The following is a 20,120-nucleotide window of genomic DNA, read 5'->3' on the forward strand; positions in this document are numbered from 1 at the left end:
TATAATTAATGTTTAAACAACCTTCGGACGGATAACCGATACCCACCAGACCACATCCCAACGAGGAAAAGGAAATAGGGCGAACTAGCCTTCCTAATTCTTTCAAACATTATTTATATAACTATACAAGTACAGGCATGCATTTAACAAAAGATCTAAGAATGATGGACGGAGGGATGCCCTTGCTATCCAAGGAAAGTGAACTGATCGATGGAATCCTTTATGTCTACATATGTATACATGATATATAACTAATGTTTAAATGACCTTCGGACGGATAATCGATACCCACCAGACCACATCCCAACGAGGAAAAGGAAATAGGGCAGACTAGCCTTCCTAAGTCTTTCAAACATTATTTATATAACTATACAAATACAGGAATGCATCTAACGAAAGATCTAATAATGATGGACGGAGGGATGCCCTTGCTATCCAAGGAAAGTGAACTGATCGATGGAAACCTTTATGTCTACATATGTATACATGATATATAACTAATGTTTAAATGACCTTCGGACGGATACCGATACCCACCAGACCACATCCCAACGAGGAAAAGGAAATAGGGCGAACTAGCCTTCCTAAGTCTTTCAAGCATTATTTATATAACTATACAAATACAGGCATGTATTTAACGAAGTAAAATCATAGAAGAAACCTTGATGAAAACTTTGGAAAACCTTTACATATAAGAAATTTACGACTTGATGTCAGTTTGTAAAACAAGTTCTGAAAACCGTTCATAAACACGTACATAATATAATTTGATAAAACAATATAAGTAAAGAAAACCTTTGTTTAAAACGCTGTTGTAACTGGTTTAGAAGTAAAACATGCAGCACGAGAGATAATTTGAGAAAAGATTTAAACAAGTAAAGACGTTTTGGGAAACCATCTATAGTATTATACTTGGTAAAACAGCTGAAAGTGTAATAAATCCTTGTGCATGCGGGTTATTAATCACATATGATTGATATTATAACTAGCATGTTTTAACTTGTATTCCCCCCATAAAAGCATGTAAAAACATTTAAAAGGTTGATTCAGGGGTATGAACTCACCTGTTGTAAGTGGATCGGGTGAAGGTGCCGTTTGGGTGCTCGGTGTCAAATAAAGACTTGAGCACACTTAGTGACCTATTAACATATGATGACATATGTTTACATAAAATTAGTAAATATAATACTAATTAAACACGTATATGCATCCTAAAATGCGGAAAACACTTTAGTTAAGTGCTAGGAGTGTCCCGGGGTAACATCTAAGGGAGTATATGGCCTAGATAGGGAGTTTACTCTTCAAGAGTAAACTCTTTATAGAGTTTACGGCCCTAAGACCATATCCCCATGAGTTTTCGGCCGTAAACTCATGGGTGGTGTGTTCTAGGATGCTTCAAGGTCTTATATCTCTCATAGAATTAGGCTAGGTCCAAATATAAGGCACATGAAGAGGTTTAAGGCTCTAAATGGACCATTTGAGGAGTTTACGGCCCTAAACAAGGATTTTACGGTCGTAAGCTCCTATATGCACATTCCTTTGGTGTATTAAGGTCTTAAATGGTAGAGAATAAAGTTCTATGCATTTTTCCAAGTCAAAGGAAGAAGTTAGGGCATCATTTGGGCACTCTTTGGGAGTTTACGGCCCATAGACCAATCCTAGGGGGGTTTATGGCTGTAAACTCCTATGTCCAATGATTCTTTGATGTTTAATGCCTTTACTTCAATGGTGGTTGCTTCTACACATTTTCCAAGGCCATAGGAGGTGTTTGAGGGCATTTCTAACACCTTAAAGGGTGTTCACGTCCTATGAAGAGGGGTTTATGGTCCAAGAGTGTTCTTGGGTCGTAAACTCAAGTTTACTCTCCATATAATAAGGTTTTGGTGTTCTAAGCTCGAAGGTGTAAGTCTACAAGTCATATCTAAGCCCTAGGGGTAGTTTAGAGGGGTTTTGGGGCTTCAAAACCCCACTTAAGGGTGTTCATGGTCCAAGAGTGTTCTTGGGCCATAAACACATGAATTGGCCCCTATTTGATGTCTTAAACACGAATTTGCATGTTAACTAAGCTACACAACAAGTTAGGGTAGATTACTTACTAGTTTGGGGCTTGAAACAGGCGTTTTTGGATTGAAATCAAGTTGTAGAGAGAGTGTAGAGAGAGAGTGAAAAGGGTGGAAATGAAGTTCACTCTCCCTTATATATGGGCTTGAGTTGGGGCTCAGTGGAAATCTACCCGATACTGACGTTAAACGGGGCTTTTGGTCGCACCCGATTAAATGGTCGTATTTTGACTTGGTTGAAACTAAAATTTTCCAAGGGATTAATGAGGGTGTTTCTAATTTTCCAAGGGATTATAAAAGTCCCAAATTAATTAACCAATCCAAATGTTAACGGACAGTTTAATAAAGCGAGGCTTATTAACGGAATGAGGGGTTAAAAATGACGGAATAAATTTTAAAAATGACGCAATAAATTTCGGGTTGTCACAGATCATTGGTCAAGACGACCCACCGATGGTTAGACACAACAACCAGTATAGAGGAAATGATGTGCGTGGGTGTAAGTACAAGGATTTCATGGAATCCAAACCACCATGTCTATCCGGAAGCCCGACGCCAGTGGAAGTGATTAATTGGATCTCCGAAATGGAGACTATGTTTGAAAGTTGCGAGTGCAGCAACCGACAGAAGACCGCTCTTGCAATCCCTCTATTAAAATCTGGGGTACTAAGCTGGTGGAAGTTACTAGCTGATTCGATGCCCAAGGGATAAGCTAGCAAGATGTCTTGGGAAGACTTTGTGGAACAGATGAAATTACAATACTGCTCAGAGCATAACCTTCTGGAAATCAATAACGATTTTCAGAATTTGAAGAAGGGAAATATGAGCGTTATTGAATATGCTGCAAGCTTCACGGAGAAGATGAAACTGGTTCCATACCTAGTTCCAACTGAACAAGCAAAGGTCAACAAATTTGCTCGCGGTTTACCAGCGGACTTTGGTCTAATGGTTAAACAAGCAACAAACTTGAAAGCTGCCATCTGGGTTGCTAAGAATGTTGAGACCCAGATCAGGGAGAAAGGTCTAGAGAGGTCAGAGGTTGTTGAAAAGAGGAAATTCGATGGACCTTTAGGGTCCAACAAGACAAACAAGTTCTCGAAGTCTAGTTCGAGAGGTGGAGGAGGCAAAGCGAAATGGTGCGACAAATGTAAGAAGAAGCATCTTGGAAAATGTGAGGTAGCGGCCACATGTTTTAAATGTGGAAAGCTAGGGCACTATGCCAACGAATGCACCCTCACCAAGAAAGTCTGCTATGGGTGTGGTGAGGAGGGGCACATCTCAAGGGATTGCCCGAAGAAAAAAGAGGCAACTAGACCCAATATTCCGCCAAAGCCGAAGGCGAGAGCCTTCCAGATGACACTAAAAGCTGCTAAAGATGAAGTTGATGTCACTTCAGGTACCTTTCTCGTTAACAAATTGTCTGCCCAAATTTTATTTGATTCTGGAGCCAACTACTCCTTTATTTCGCTTGAATTTGGTAGAAAACTAGATTTTGCTGTTGATAGACTAGATAATGCCTTATTAGTCGAAGTTGTTAGTGTCAAGTTTGTACCTGTTAGCTATTGCATGAAAAACATCTTAATTGATTTGAATGGGAATAAGTTTCACGAGGAATTATTGCCTATCGAACTTAACGGTTTCGACATCGTGCTTGGAATGGATTGGCTTAGCGCCAATGATGCCGAAATACTATGCAAGAAGAAGATTGTAAAAGTAAACCCGCCAGGGAAAGAGTTGTTTATGGTGTATGGAGATAAACGCAGAGTAAATTCTGGAATCATTTCATTGATGAAAGCCAAAAAGTGTTTGGCCAAAATATGTACATCGTATCTAGCATTCGCGATCGATGCTAAGAAGGAGAAAAAGGTGATGCAGAGCATTCCTGTCGTGTGTGATTATCCGGAAGTATATCCCAAAGATCTTCTCGAATTACCTCCTGATAGACAAGTGGAGTTTAGAATAGACTTGTTACCAGGGACGACGCCAATAGCAAAAGCAACTTACCGATTAGCACCGATGGAGATGAAGGAGCTGATGATGCAACTTCAGGAGTTATTGGACAAAGGTTTCGTTATACCTAGTTCATCACCCTGGGGAGCTCCGGTGCTATTTGTAAAGAAGAAGGACGGAAGTATGAGAATGTGTATTGGTTACAGAGAGCTGAATAAAGCAACGATAAAGAACAAATATCCGTTGACGACGATTGATGACCTGTTCGATCAACTTCAAGGCTCGAGCTATTTCTCGAAGATCGATCTTAGGTTAGGATATCATCAGCTGAAAGTAAGAGAACATGATATAGAGAAGACTACATTCAGAACACGATATGGACACTACGAGTTTTTGGTTATGTCGTTTGGACTAACCAATGCTCCAGCAACATTCATGGATTTAATGAACAGGGTTTGTAATCCGTTCCTTGATAAATCTGTGATAGTGTTCATAGATGACATTTTGATTTACTCAAAAAGCCGAAAGGAGCATGGAAAACACTTGCGAGAAGTGTTAGAAGTATTGAAGAAGGAGAAGTTGTATGCAAAGTTCTCCAAATGTGATTTTTGGATTCGAGAAGTCCAATTCTTGGGTCACGTGGTCAACCAAGAAGGGATAATGGTCGATCCAGCAAAGATTGAAGTTGTGATGAAGTGGGAACAACCAAAAAGTCCCACGGAGATCTGAAGCTTTTTGGGCTTAGCCGGATATTACTGAAGGTTTATCCAAGGCTTTTCTTCGATCGCTAGTCCATTAACAGTTTTGACCCACAAAGGAGCTACTTATGCTTGGAGTGATAAGCATAAAGAAGCATTCGAGAAGCTAAAGAAAAAGCTATGTGAGGCATCGGTACTTTCTCTACCCGATGGAGTTGAAGACTTCGCTGTTTATAGCGATGCGTCTGGGGTTGGATTGGGTTGTGTTTTGACCCAAAGAGATAAGGTGATCGCGTATGCATCTCGACAGTTGAAAGAGCATGAAAAGAACTACCCGACTCATGATTTGGAGTTGGCAGCGGCAGTTTTCGCTCTAAAAATATGGAGGCGTTACCTCTATGGCACGAAGTGCAAACTTTTCACTATTCATAAGAGTCTCCAATATCTCTTTAGTCAGAAAGAATTGAATATAAGACAACGACGCTGACTAGAATTACTTAAAGACTACGACTGTAAGATACTTTACCACCCCGGTAAAGCAAATGTTGTAGCTGATGCTCTCAGTCGAAAAGTCAATCTTGAAAGGAAAAGGCCAAGAGCGTTGAGAATAGAAGTTGCCTCGACCATTGTGGAGGGTATAAAGAAAGCTCAAGAGGAAGCTTTAGAGAAGAATGACTGAAAGGAAGAACGTTTGGGCAAAACGTTGGTGTTCGGTATAAACAGTCATGGACTGAAGGTGTTCCAAGATCGGATTTGGATACCTAAGACAGGAGGAGTCAGAGAAATTCTGATGGAAGAAGCTAACAAAACCATGTACTCAATTCATCCCGACAGCACTAAAATATATAGGGACCTGAAACCCTACTACTGGTGGCCGACAATGAAGCTTGATGTTACAAAGTATGTGGCCGAGTGTGTGAATTGTGCTAGAGTCAAGACACAACATCAGAAACCGTATGGGAGTTTAGAACCTTTGCCTGTGCCTATGGGTAAGTGGGAAGACATTGCTATGGATTTTGTCACTAAACTGCCCAGAACAAAAAGTGGTCACGACATGATTTGGGTGGTCGTTGATCGATTCACTAAGAGTGCGTATTTCAGAGCAGCCAATGAGGAATGGTCTATGGAAAAGATTACGAATTCTTACATGAAGGAAATTATGAGGCTTCACGGTGTTCTGTTAAAGATTGTATCAGATCGTGATAGCCGTTTCACCTCGAGGTTTTGGAAAAGTCTACAAGAGGAAATGGGTACCAAGTTGTGTTTAAGTATAGCTTACCATTCGCAGACTAATGGTCAGAGTGAAAGAACGATATAAACACTTGAAGATATGCTGAGAGCATGTACCCTGGAATTCCTAGGTAATTGGGATGAACATTTACCTTTGGTAGAATTTTCCTACAATAATAGTTTTCACTCGAGCATAAAAATGACACTTTATCAAGCTTTGTACGGACAGAAGTGTCGTACGCCATCTTGTTGGCTTGAGGATGGGGAAAAGCAGTTTATGGGACCTGAGATGGTTCATCAAACTGCTGGAAAGTTGAAAATAATTAGGGAAAGTATGTTAGCCGCTCAGGATCGTCAAAAGAGCTATGCTGACAAAAAGCAAAGACCGATGACTTTTGAAGTTGGAGATTTGGTTTTGCTTAAAGTCTCGTCGTGGAAGGGACTTATAAGATTTGGTAAAAGGGGAAAATTAAGTCCAAGGTTTATTAGACCGTTTAAAGTTCTTCAGAGGATTAGGAACCAAGCTTACAAGCTCGAACTACCAGAAGAACTGAATGGAATTCATAACACTTTCCATGTGTGTTATTTGAGGAAGTTCACGGGAGAAGTTCCCGACATGATTCCACTTTCGGAGTTGAGAATTGATGAAAACAAGAGGTTAATTGAGGAACCGGAGGCAATCGTTGACCAAAAGACTAAGAAGTTATGATGCAAGATGGTCGAGTTAGTGCTTATCCGATGGAAACACACAAATGGGCCGAATCTCACCTGGGAAACAGAGAGTGACATGATGACTCGCTACCCGCAGCTGTTTGTTGATGTGTGATTCCGGGGACGAAATCATTCTAAGGTGGAGAGAATTGTAACGCTTGTGTTTCTGGGCTTGTCATTAATAGCAATGTATTAGTCTACGTTAACCTTTGTAACCTATTTTGAAATAATAAGAATGTATTATTTGAGTATTATATGTTTTATGCTTAGTTGTGTGGCTTAAATGAATTAAGAATAAAAAAATAAGCGTCAAAATAAAATAGTAGATAAATCCGATATCTTTGGATAATGTTGTAGTAGTTGAAACAAGGTTTCCGAATATATAAAGAATGCCGAAATCCGAGTTATAACGAAGAAGTTATGATCTGTCGAAGTTTGGCGACAGAACTGGCACGACGCCGAATGACGTAAAATACGAATTTAAAATAGAACGATATCTAGCCTTAGTAATCTAAAAGAAAATTGAAGAGTTCGTTAAACCGAGAGCGTGCATAAAAAGAATGCCCAAATCTGACTTCATGTGAGGAAGTTATGATTTTCTGAAGTTTCGACTTAGCAGTATGCAGCCCGAATACACGATTGAGATCGAGCGGTTTTTAGCCGAAACAATCGAAATGAGAATCGAAGATCTATTTAATAGTAGTGAAACGATAAAAAGATAGGCGAAAACGGACGTCGGATAAAGAAGATATGAATATATAACGGAGTTTTCCTTTCCCGGCCTACCGAAAATTATATATAAGTAATATATTTATAATATATTAAAAATAAAGTCAAAATTAGCCAACGGAGTCTAAACGAGAGTTGTAGATCATAATCTCACCTACGCATCGATATAAAAAACATCGAAAACGGAGTACGTATGCGATAATTATGAGTTTCTGAAGTTTGGGGCGCGAAACCCTAAAACTGTCAGATACCACGACGTGGCAAGTCTTCTGACACCTCCTGGAGTCCCCCATATGCAACTTGCGATGACGCATGCAGTGACGACCAAGTCCACGGCGTGGAAAAAGGTCCCACGACGTGGCAAGGGCAAATTTTGCCCAATAAATAGATTTGAAGGGCCAGCCATTTAGGGTTGCTATTTTCTCTCCTCTCTCTCTCTCTCTCTCTCTCTCGTTCTACCTCGATTTACGTGTAAAAAATACCCCCGAAGCCCTGTTATCATCCCGAGACCCGAAGAGAGTCCTGAAGCCCGAAGATCCCGAGAAGAAAAGAGTTTCTGAGCCGAAGCTCTACCTGCGAGAAGCTTGGTGTGTGAAGATATTCCAGATCTACCAAAGAATACTACTTCTGCAAGCTGTAGTGTTGTCTGATCATCTTCTGATCAAGTGAGTGGATATTCCTTTTCTTTTAACACATAGATATAAAGTATCTCCGAGTGAATACGTGCTATGTGTATATACATATATATATATATATATATATATATATATATATATATATATATATTATCTGTTACTTGGAATGAATCTGTATATTTGGAACGAGTATTAAATGATTATCTTATCAGTTTTTAAGTTGCATATGTATATTGTTATCTACAAAATGTTGGGTAGAACTTGGGTAGATAGTTGATGTATGATAAACTGATGAGAGGCCTCAATGTTGTTGATGTTGACCTAGTCATCTAGCGGAGTATGGATGACGACCACGGACTCTTTCTAGACAGTCCAGTGGAACGCTAGCAAGTTCATAACCTGTAGGTGTTGTGAACGATGTGTTCACCGGTGTACTCTATCCCCCTCATGGTTACCTTTAGGAAATCTATTTTTGAGGAAACCCCTTGCAGTAATGTCCGTCCCGATGAAAATCCTAGATTAAGTCCCTTGTAATAGATGTTGTTTTAGGGACGTAAAGTAAGGATAACGGGAATGGGTAATCGGGTTATTGTTGGTTGGTGAAAATTAAATATAATTATTTATTGTGGGTTGAAAAAACCTATATGCTCACCAGGCATCCAAGCCTGACCCACTCAGTCTTATTTGTATTACAGGAAGTGGCGCGAGGGCATAAGATGGATGAATCGTCAAGTTGTTTTGTTTATGAGCCTATATATGTATATAACTGTTGTATGGCTTGTAATATGTTGTTTATGCTTTTGGTCTGTTTATCGGAACATGACATCCCGAATATTGTTATATAATGAAAATGCATCTCTTGATGAAATGCTTTGATAAATTTTATTTTATCATATTTTGTTTTGGGAACAAATTCCGTAACTCTTTTAAATCAAAAGGATTTACTCTGAAATTATTTTAAAAGCATAAATTAAACCGGTCTTTTTTAGCCGAGATTTTGGGGATGTCACATAATGGTAGGATTTCACTTGCCGGGTGACCCCTACTTCCCCAACCAAGGGAATGTCAGTTGGATCGAGGAAGAACCCATGGAGGATGAAGAACCCATAGAGGACGAAGAGCCTATAGAAGAGGAAGAGTCGGTAGACGGTGAAGAAGAAGAAGACTCAGATGGAACCGAATCTGAACCCGATGTTTACAATCCACACCCTGCCCCTATCACTCTGCAACACTTCAAAGGCCCGACACCCCAATGGGCCGATACTATACATAGATGGAGTCGAGAGCAAGGTCAACGACCTCCTTATGGCATGCAACGAGGTTTGTATGACCTCAGCAGGGGAGGATCAGCCGACAGAGCCCTCCCTATCATGGTTCACCATGTCACACGCCATGAAGAACAAACTAGGATAAACATCCACCACCTCATGGAAATAGGTGCAACCAGCCAAGTCAACTCCGCTCACATCTGCCAAATTAATGAAGAACACGATCGAACTCGAGACCACACCGAAGTTCTTCGAAGGGAAATGGCCGCGACCCGAACCGAAGTACAAGAACTCCGGAAACACCGAACCACCTTAGAAGAACGTCTGACATAAGCAGAGCGCCAATCGGCAGAATCTAGAGTTGAAATGAGGGAAACAAGGAACCTTATGTCTTCACTTCATGGTCCTCAAAGCTTCAACCGTCGCAAGTAATACCTGCACTGCTCGCTCCAGTTTAATCTAGTTTTGCAGATAAATATTACTATTATTTTCTAGTATGATATGTCCGACCCCGCAAGTTAAGTGTTTACACTTCTGGGATCTGTTAGGCGGTCAAAAATTTTCCGTACATTGATGTAACCTAGACCCTTATAGGGTCAAATTTTTCCCAATATTGTATACTAAGTTATATCAATGAAATTGGCATGCTATTTGCTTTATCACATCAAGTTCATGATAAGGATTGTTTTCAGGCTAAATTTACTAGTGTCCGATTTATGATTGTTTGAATTATAAGTCAAATTGTATAATTAAGACCATGTCGACCTAGAAATGGTGGTTCCGCCTTGGATCATGTTCCTTGTTTAGTTGTGGACCCAGGGCAGACCCATTAGATTCGAAAGTTTATTTAATCTTAATTATATGTAAATATTATACATCAAACAAATTATACATGGGCCTAGTATGGATTCGATCACAGACATTTCATGTAAATCAAATCTATCAGCATTCATAAAGTCTATATTTTATTATCTATAGACCTCCAGTATGGATGGATTCATACAATTCATGTCGAAATCATGATGCATTTAAAGAACTAATAATGTTTAGTTTAACTCTCGACTTGTGAGTATTATCAAAGACTTATTGTCTTTTCATTCTTGATATGGCAGAAAATGCCACCTCGTAGAAATCCCAAACATGGCGGCGCCACAGGAGCTGCACCACCGCAACCACCACCTCCACCACCCCCTCAGTTAGACGTAGTAATGTTTCAGGCTGCCGTAACACCTGTAGTAGCAGCCGCAACATCCCAAATCAGCACCAATAATGCGGGTGGTGCGAGTAATGGTCCCACAATTTCTAACAACGGGGACAGTCAGGGACGCTCGAGAGAGTGTACCTACAAAGACTTTACTAATGCCAAACCCAAAGCGTTCAATGGGAGCGGAGGCATCATAGCATTGCTAAAATGGTTCGAGAAAACCGAATCCGTCTTTGAAATATGTGATGGGTTTTTGGTCATAAGACATCCTATGTGCTCATACAAACCCTAATGCTTGGATCTAGGTTTCTCTATTGTACATGCTTTGAATCCAAGACTATAAACCCTAATTCTAGCATATGGAAATCAATATTAACATATAATTAGGTTTAAGATATTACCTTGATTTTTATGTAGCAATAACAATCCTAATTCCTCCTTGAATTAGCTTTGGAAGGCTTAGAGTCACAAGTGTCACTCCTCTAATGGCTTACAAACACCATAAGCAAGTGGAGAAGGTATAAAGAGAGAGGAGAGGTGTTAGAATTCGTCCCTAGGACTTCTTGGGAAGGGTTAGACGAATTCATGTGCCTTAGGGGGTTTATATAGGTGTAAAGATTAGGGTTTTAGTCCTTATCCTTATTTAGTTGCTTGCCCACCAAGCAACCATAGGATAAGTCTTAGAAACCCTTATCCTAGTCAAATTCTAAGGCATTATCACCTTAAATTCGTTCACCCTATATTTAAGATAATCCTTACCTTATTTTGTAATTATCACATAATTACAATTCAGCCCCTCTAGTTTAATTAATTACTCTTGATCACAAAATTAATTCTTAATTAATTATTGACCAATATTAATTAAACAAATATGATTTCTCCTTTAATATATTATTCTTATAACATATTAATAAATCATAATAACCTCTCTCTCTCTATTTATTTCTCCAATCAAGTTGCTTTGGTGAAGGCAACCCAAAAGGACCATGCACCATCGGGTCAAGTACATACCAAAATAGTTATGGACTTAGACACTAATCCAACAGTCTCCCACTTGGATAAGCCTAACAACTATTCTGCGTATGACTTCAAATCCTGATATGCAATCGTAGCTTTCCAAAGCCGCTGTAAACTCTGATCATATCAGATACGCGTGTCCTTAGATAAGGGATCATATATTCCTCCATTCTAGATATCATTTGAGATATGATTTCAAATCATTCTCTTTGTACTATTTCTCGATTTCTGATTTATGACGACAGACTAATTGAACAAATCAAATTAGCCCTAGCCCGGCCGAGCATTTACGTTTGTCATCACTAAACCATCGAGGGGCCCAAAGATATCACTTTTATCCTATTTTGAATAAAAGGAACGGATAAACTTTGATACAATGCTTGCTTGCACTTACTAACCAAATCACGCACAACAATATGTTTTATAACACCAAGTTACTAGTGCGTTTACATATTATCAATGTGCAACCGATTCGCAAGATACAACTCACACATCTCGGTTTCAAGAATATAAGATGTTATCGTCTCACCAATCACTCGTGATACAATCCATGGAGTGATCCAAGTGAGCGTGGGTTTAATCCAATGCTCAAATCATATTCATAAGCACTCATGAATGTTGCAGCAAACATTTGCTTATGTCTAATACTCTTTTAGACAATCCACACACCAATTCACGACAGTCTTCATTCATATCTACTTCCAACATATGAACGAATGTGGCCCGTTTGAATAATTCGATTATTCTTAATAAATTCAATTATTCTGGAAGTCAAAACATGCAAATGTGAAACACAAGAATAATACTAATCCCTTATGGCCTCAACCCTTTGAGCATAAATAAAACACCTTTTATTTATCACCATATTGATTACTCATTATTTGTCGTTTCGGGTAATCAACTTCTTACTTGAATTATTACACTTGTCCCATGCTCCTAGCATGCACACAATGTTTACCTATGGTTCTTTCTTTGTGAAATAGATCACGTTGAACACATTTCCAATCATTCTCATTTCACAACTCCAAATCCTTTTTCCATAAGTTAAAGAATATCAAATTCTTGGTACTTATAGAATATGCTAGATTCTAACATTCTATGCAACGATCCTTTCGTAATGTCACTGCACTAAAGTCACAAAGACTATTGCCAATGATATTACAAAGTCTTTTATCGGAGATTGTTACAAGACAATTCCTTAGATATGATGTCTCTCACTCAAAGTACATTCCTTTGAACATCCTTTTGTATAAAAGTTTCTAATCTAGTCATTGATTTTTAATATTCAATTCCCAATATGGACACACTTCCATATTTTCCATATGACAACTCATTCTTAATAGAATCTTATCTATTCATAATAAAGTCGATATGGTCCATCCAATATGGAAACATTTCCATAATTTCCAATACTATACTTCCAACTACTCACAAGCGACCAATCATCGTCGAACTTTGGATTGTCCTTTGATAGTTGTTTAATTATTTTAGTCAGAACCGATTCTAGTCCTTTTTCCCTCTAAATGCGCTCGACATTTGGAAAATTTTAGAATGGTCAAATATCAAAGCATTTGCAATCGATCCTATACCCGAAGCGTATGGGACACGACGCATAATGTTTTATTTGCTATGTTCTCAAAATTCGAATCGTGAAGAGGAATGCCGTAATCATAATTGAAATTTTAAGAACACACTTTGTACTTTTGACTAAATTTTATTAACATTACTCAACCTAAACCTTTAGATTTGAAATGAAGCATAATATTCTCTCCCTTAATTATAGCAAAACAACTCTTCAACTATTGCGACTTTGCAAAGTATGACTCTTGTTTTTCTATAATTAATATTGCCAACTTTGCAATACTTTCCTTAATAATCATACAATCTTAACATTTATGCTCCCACTATCATGATGATTATTATAAGACATAACACTTATGCTCCCACCAGCTTCGACATGTATTCATAAACATCTTAACTTTCAGAAAAACAATACTTATTGAATTTCTTAAGTTCATGTTTCTAATACTTAGTGCTTTGATAATCTTTTATCAATGCTTCTTATACACTTTTTCCTTAGATAGTTCATATGTGTGTCTAAACAATTAAGACTAATTGCCAAACCTCACAATTCAAATTATGGAAAGGGATACCGTAACCATAATCGAATTCGAGAATGCAATTTTATAATCACTATCTTCTTAAAATCTTTCTTAGTGAAAGCATTTCCTCACAATCATTTTCATGAAGGAGGAAATCTTATGACACTTAGATTTAAACGGTGTATTTGTTCCTATCCATGTGAATTTGTCAAAAACAAAGTTTACAACGAATTCAAACTCATATGGATCGAACTTTCTTAATCTTGATTTCTTGCCTTATGGTAGCACAGCTGCCCACCACGTCTTCCAAGTAGTTAAGCAGCTCACCTTTTCCTATCAATGTACTTTCCATTGATCAAGGTACTTGCCTTTTATGCATTCAAACCATGCATAATTAACAAGATTGGATTGGCACAGAAACAAAATAATGTCTTCACGATAGGTTGTAAACCTCAACTCGTGTGCTAGTGATGATCGATTAGGTTTATTTGATTTGTTCTTGAAACTTTTCAAGACTATAAAGACTCCCACTGACTCCTTGACATATACGATTCTCTTGTCAAAACATTTCTTGACAAACAAATATTCAAGAGTTAGTGTAGCTTTTATCAAAACAAAACACTTAACAATTTTGGTCTTAGTTGGTCTTTGTCTTATCCAAGACATCACTGATGGGTTTTAGCCATAAGAACTTTCCTATGTGCGCATGCAAAACCCTAATGCTCGGATCTAGGCTTTCTAATAAACATGCTTTGAATCCAAGTCTTCTAATGACTAATTAGGTTAAATAACAACATTGAAACAGATCTAGAATCATACCTTTGAGTTCCTTGTTGATCTTGAGGTCTTGGAGCTTCTAGAGTCACAAATGTCACTCCTCTAATGGCTTACAAACACCAAAGCAAGAAGAATGATTTAGGAGAGAGGAGAGGGGAGGAATTTCGACCAGAGGTTCCTTACTTTAGGTCAGGTGTCGAATTCCCCATGCCATAGGGTCTATTTATACTTGTAGACTCCTTAAGGGTTACAACCTAAACCCTAATTGGATAATCTTCTCTTAAGGCTATCCAAATCCATTCCATAGATAAGCCTTTGGACGATTTTGGCTATCCTAACACTCTTAGAATTCGTCCAAAGCATATCCCAATGGATTTACAGTCTAAAGTTTAACTATCAAACAATTGACAGTTTATACCCCTTTATTTATTTAATCTCCTTAAGTCACCAAATTAATTCCAATTAATTCTATCAAATAACCATATATTATTCTTTATAATATTTACTCTCTCTCAATAAATCATCCCATCAAGTTGCTATGGTGAAGGCAACCCAAAAGGACCATGCACAACCGGGTCAAACACTTGTCTAATATAGTTGCAGCCTTAGACACTATTCCAACAGTCTCCCACTTGGATAAGTCTAGTAACTATATTCATAAGTACAATTTGGTTTGCAATCGTAGCTCTCAAAGACGCTGTCAACTCTGATCTAATCAATCTTGTCCTTTAGATAAGGGAACGTACAGTCCTCTGTTAGATATCATGCTGACAATCCTATGGAATGGTTAGTCAAGCATCTAGGTTTCTCGATCTCTGATTTAATTGACATAGAACTTAATCGAACACATCAATTCAGTTCTGACCGGGCCCGACACATAAGTCAAATCAAATCATCGAGCGGCCGAGATATCGCTTTTATCTTCTTAGATAAAAGTTACAGATAAACTTCGACTTATATGCATTTACTTACTCATTAACCAACTATACACAACAATACGTTTTATAACACCAAGTTACTGATGCGTTTTCGTATTATCAATGTACAATCAATTAACAAATAATAAACCATATATCTAGGTTTTAAGACTATATGATATTATAATCTTGCGATCACCTTTTATATCGTATTCCATAAGGTGATTCCAGCAAGCGCGGGTTTATTCCAATGCTCAAAACTAGTTCATAAGCACTCATGAACGTTGCAGCAATCCTTTGCTATGTCTAACACCATTTAGACATTCTACACACCAATTCATGACAATCTTCATTCATATCTACTCCTAACATATGAACGATTGTGGACCATTTGAACAATTCGATTATTCCTAATAAACTCAATTATTCTGGAAGTCAAAACATTCAAAGTGAAACAATAGCTAACCAATTAACATAAGATAGTAACATTACTCATAAATAAAACTCCTTTATTTAATCATCAAATGTCAATTACATTTATCTATTACATGTTTCTAATACTATCTAATCTATGCTAATATCATCCTTCAGCCCAATACTCCTAGCATGCTGCAAGTGCTTAACCCTACTCAGTCCCTTCGTAAGCGGATCTGCTGGGTTATCTTCTGATGATATCCTCTTCACTACGAGTTGTCCTTCTTCTACACGATGTCTAATGAAGTGATATTTTCTGTCGATATGTCTTGATCTACCATGATCCCTCGGTTCCTTGGTCAAGGCAACCGCTCCTTCGTTATCACAGAAAATCTCCATTGGCTCCTTTATGGCAGGTACAACTCCAAGATCACCGATGAAGTTCTTTAGCCATATTGCCTCCTTCGACGCTTCGATCGCTGCAATGTACTCTGATTCGCACATTGAATCAGCTACGGTCTCCTGCTTGGAACTCTTCCATGTCACTGCTCCTCCATTTAGGGTAAAGACCCAGCCCGACTGCGAACGGTAGTTGTCCCTGTCGGTTTGAAAACTGGTGTCACTATACCCTCGCACCTTCAAGTCATCACTCCCTCCGAGGACTAAGAACCATTCCTTCGTCCTCCGAAGGTACTTAAGGATGTTTTTCACCGCAATCCAATGTGCTTTGCCAGGATTCCCTTGATATCTGCTAACCATGCTCAAAGCAAAGGCTACATCAGGGCGATTACAAGTCATAGCGTACATGATTGAGCCAACTGCGGAAGCGTATGGTACTCGGCTCATTTCCGCTATCTCAGCTTCGGTACTCGGACTTTGATTCTTACTCAATTTGGCATTACCTTGTATTGGTAGTTCTCCCTTCTTTGAGTTTTCCATACTAAAACGTTTTAGTACCTTCTCTAAGTAAGTGTTCTGACTAAGTCCAATTAGTCTCTTACTTCTTTCTCTCACTATCCTTATTCCCAAAATGTAAGAAGCTTCTCCGAGGTCCTTCATAGCGAAGCACTTCCCGAGCCAGGACTTAACTTCCTGCAGAGTCGGGATGTCATTTCCTATGAGTAATATGTCATCGACATATAGAACGAGGAAGCTTACTATACTCCCACTGGCTTTGACATATACACAAGACTCGTCTTCGCTTCTTACAAAGTCAAACTCTTTGACTTTCTCATTGAAGCAAAGATTCCATCTGCGAGATGCTTGCTTAAGTCCATAAATGGACTTCTCAAGCTTACACACTCTATCCGGATGCTTCGGATCCACAAACCCCTCTGGCTGAGCCATGTAAACATCCTCAGCCAACTTTCTGTTAAGGAAAGCGGTCTTGACATCCATTTGCCAAATCTCATAATCATGAAATGCGGCAATTGCTAGCATCACTCTAATAGATTTAATCTTCGCAACTGGTGAGAAGGTCTCATCATAGTCAACTCCAGGAGTTTGAGTAAAGCCCTTCGCAACCAATCGCGCTTTATATGTGTGCACGTTTCCATCCACGTCGGTCTTCTTCTTGAAGATCCACTTACACCCAACGGTCTTACGTCCGGGCACATGATCAACCAAATTCCAAACTTGGTTATCATACATGGATTGGATCTCGCTATCCATTGCCTCTTTCCATTTCGCAGACTCCGGGCCTGCCATGGCTTCCTTATAGCTATTAGGTTCATCAAGATTTACTAGTGTACCATCACTAATATACGTGTCCCCTTCGGTAGTAATATGAAAACCATAAAACTGGGGATGAACTCTAACTCTACCGGAACGTCTAAGAGGTAAGGATTTGTCAATCGGTTCAACTGGAGTTTCCTCCTCGGGTTGAGTGCCAGCGGTAGAGGTTCTTCATTTGTCGTCTCTTGAATCTCTTCAAGTTCGATTTACCTCCCACTGTCTCCTTGGCTTATGAGTTCTCGCTCTCGGAAAACTCCTCTCCTCGCAACGAAGACAACATTGTCCTTCGGTCTATAGAAGAGATATCCAAAGGATGTCTGCGGGTAGCCGATGAAAATACATCGCTCACTTCGAGGTTCAAGCTTGTCGTGAGTATCTCGTCTTACGAAAGCCTCGCAACCCCAAACCTTAACATGTGCCAACGAGGGAGCTTTCCCTGTCCACATCTCGTGAGGTGTTTTGACAACCTTCTTAGTAGGGACTCGGTTAAGGATATGGGCGGCAGTCTCTAAGGCATACCCCCAAAAAGATATTGGTAGTGAAGCACGACTCATCATAGAGCGAACCATATCCAATAAGGTTCGATTACGCCTTTCTGCCACACGATTTAACTGCAGTGTCCTAGGAGGCGTCAATTGTGAAACTATTCCACACTCCTTGAGATAATCGTGGAATTCAAGACTTAGGTACTCTCCTCCTCGATCGGATCGAAGCATCTTGATTTTCCTGCCCAATTGATTCTCCACTTCACTCTTGAACTCTTTGAACTTTTCAAAGGTGTCTGACTTTTGCTTGATTAAGTAGATATACCCATATCTACTATAGTCATCGGTAAAAGTCACATAGAAGCGGTTCCCATCCTTCGTGGTTGATCTAAACGGTCCACATACATCGGTATGTATTAGGTCCAATAGACCCTCGCCCCTTTCACATGTACTCGTGAAGGGTGACTTAGTCATTTTTCCAAGTAAACAAGACTCGCAAGTGTCATCTTCCCTAAGGTCGAATGACTCCAACACTCCATCCTTTTGGAGTTGGGCTATGCGTTTCTTGTTGACATGTCCAAGACGACAATGCCACAAGGATGCTTTATCCATACTAGTGGAAGAATCAATATTCAAAACATCATTTCCTAAGTTATCAACAATCATAACGGTTTCATATATTCCATTACATGGTATAACTTCAAAGTAAAAGACACCATTTAGATAAGCCAAAATAGAAGCATTCTCATTATTAAAAGAAAATCTAAATCCTTGTCTATATAAACCATGAAATGAAATGATGTTTCTAGCCATTTCTGGCGAATAGCAACAATTGTTCAAATCTAAAACCAAACTATTCCTAAGCACTAAAGAATACACTCCAATCTTGGTCACAGGCGACGATCTTCTGTTCCCCATGATTAGATTGATCCTTCCTTTCTCCACATCCCTACTTCTTCTTAGTCCCTGCACATTAGAACAAATGTGATAACCACAACCGGTATCAAGAACCCAAGAAATAGCATGATTAGAGTCGTTAGATTTGATTGTGTATATACCTGCGAAAGATGGCTTGATCTTTCCCTCTTTGATTGCTTGCAGGTAATCCGGACAGCTTCTCTTCCAATGTCCTATCTTGTGGCAGTGGTGACACTCTGCCTCCTTCGGGTTAGAGCAGGGCTTAGCGGGATCAACTTTGGTCCCACTAGAAGAGGCACCATCTCGGGCTTTCACCTTGCGATAGTTCTTCGATGAAGCTTTCCTCTTCTTTCCCTTCCCTTGACCAATAGCCAAGACAGGAGCAGCGGACGGATTGGGAGTGGGTGCAACAGACTTGTCCTTGAAGTTGCTCTCAGCGACCCTCAAGAGACCTTGGAGTTTGCTTAGGGTGACCTCTTCTTTGTTCATGTGGTAGGTCATCCTAAATTGGTTGTACATCGGAGGCAAAGAGTGAAGCACCATGTCGATCGCCAAGTCCTCACCGAAGTCAACATTTAACTTGCGAAGGCGGTCGACATACCTTTGCATCTTTTGCAGGTGCACGGTAAGAGATTCTCCATGACCCATCTTCGCGGAAATCATGTTGGTGAAAATCTCATAACGCTCTTGTCTCGCGTTTTGATGGTATCTCTCCAATAAGTCTTGGTGCATCTTGTACGGGTACATGTCCTCGTAGGACTTTTGGAATTCGGAGTTCATGGTGGCGATCATGATGCAATGTACCTTCGTTGCATCTCGCTCATGAGTTTCAAAGGAGGTGATTTCGGCGGGAGTAGCAACTTCGGGGTTGATTTTCTCGAGCTTCTCATCGAGGACATACTCCTTGTCCTCATAGCGAGCAATGGTGCGAATGTATCTTATCCATTCGCTAAAGTTCGTTCCATCGAAAGTGACCTTTTGGCAAAGGCTCATCAACGTGAAAGAACTAGCAGCAGCGTTGTTAGCGTTTGACATCTACAATTAGAAAAAGACAAAGATAGATTAGAATAAGAATCCCTAATTATCACCCAATAAGAAAATTAGGGCTAGGATCCAACAATAACATTTACATACTAGAAAAGGGATGCCGTAATCTAACATGTAAATAAATTGAAGGTAAGTGAATGATGATTCACTAATTATCCATCACAAAACTTAAACTATTAGTCCTAAGTGTTTTTGAGAATTCCTAGGTTCGGATGAGATTCATT

At 39.3% G+C, this 20,120-nt stretch overlaps 1 pseudogene; it reads right to left on the bottom strand.

Annotated features, from left to right (window-relative positions):
* LOC145090117 (uncharacterized) overlaps window positions 1-20,120 on the bottom strand; it is a 61,554-nt pseudogene that overhangs the window by 14,171 nt on the left and 27,263 nt on the right.

This window comes from Lactuca serriola, chromosome 2 (genome assembly GCF_051521515.1).
Source record: "Lactuca serriola cultivar US96UC23 chromosome 2, Lser_US96UC23_V15, whole genome shotgun sequence".
Taxonomy (NCBI): Eukaryota; Viridiplantae; Streptophyta; class Magnoliopsida; order Asterales; family Asteraceae; genus Lactuca; species Lactuca serriola.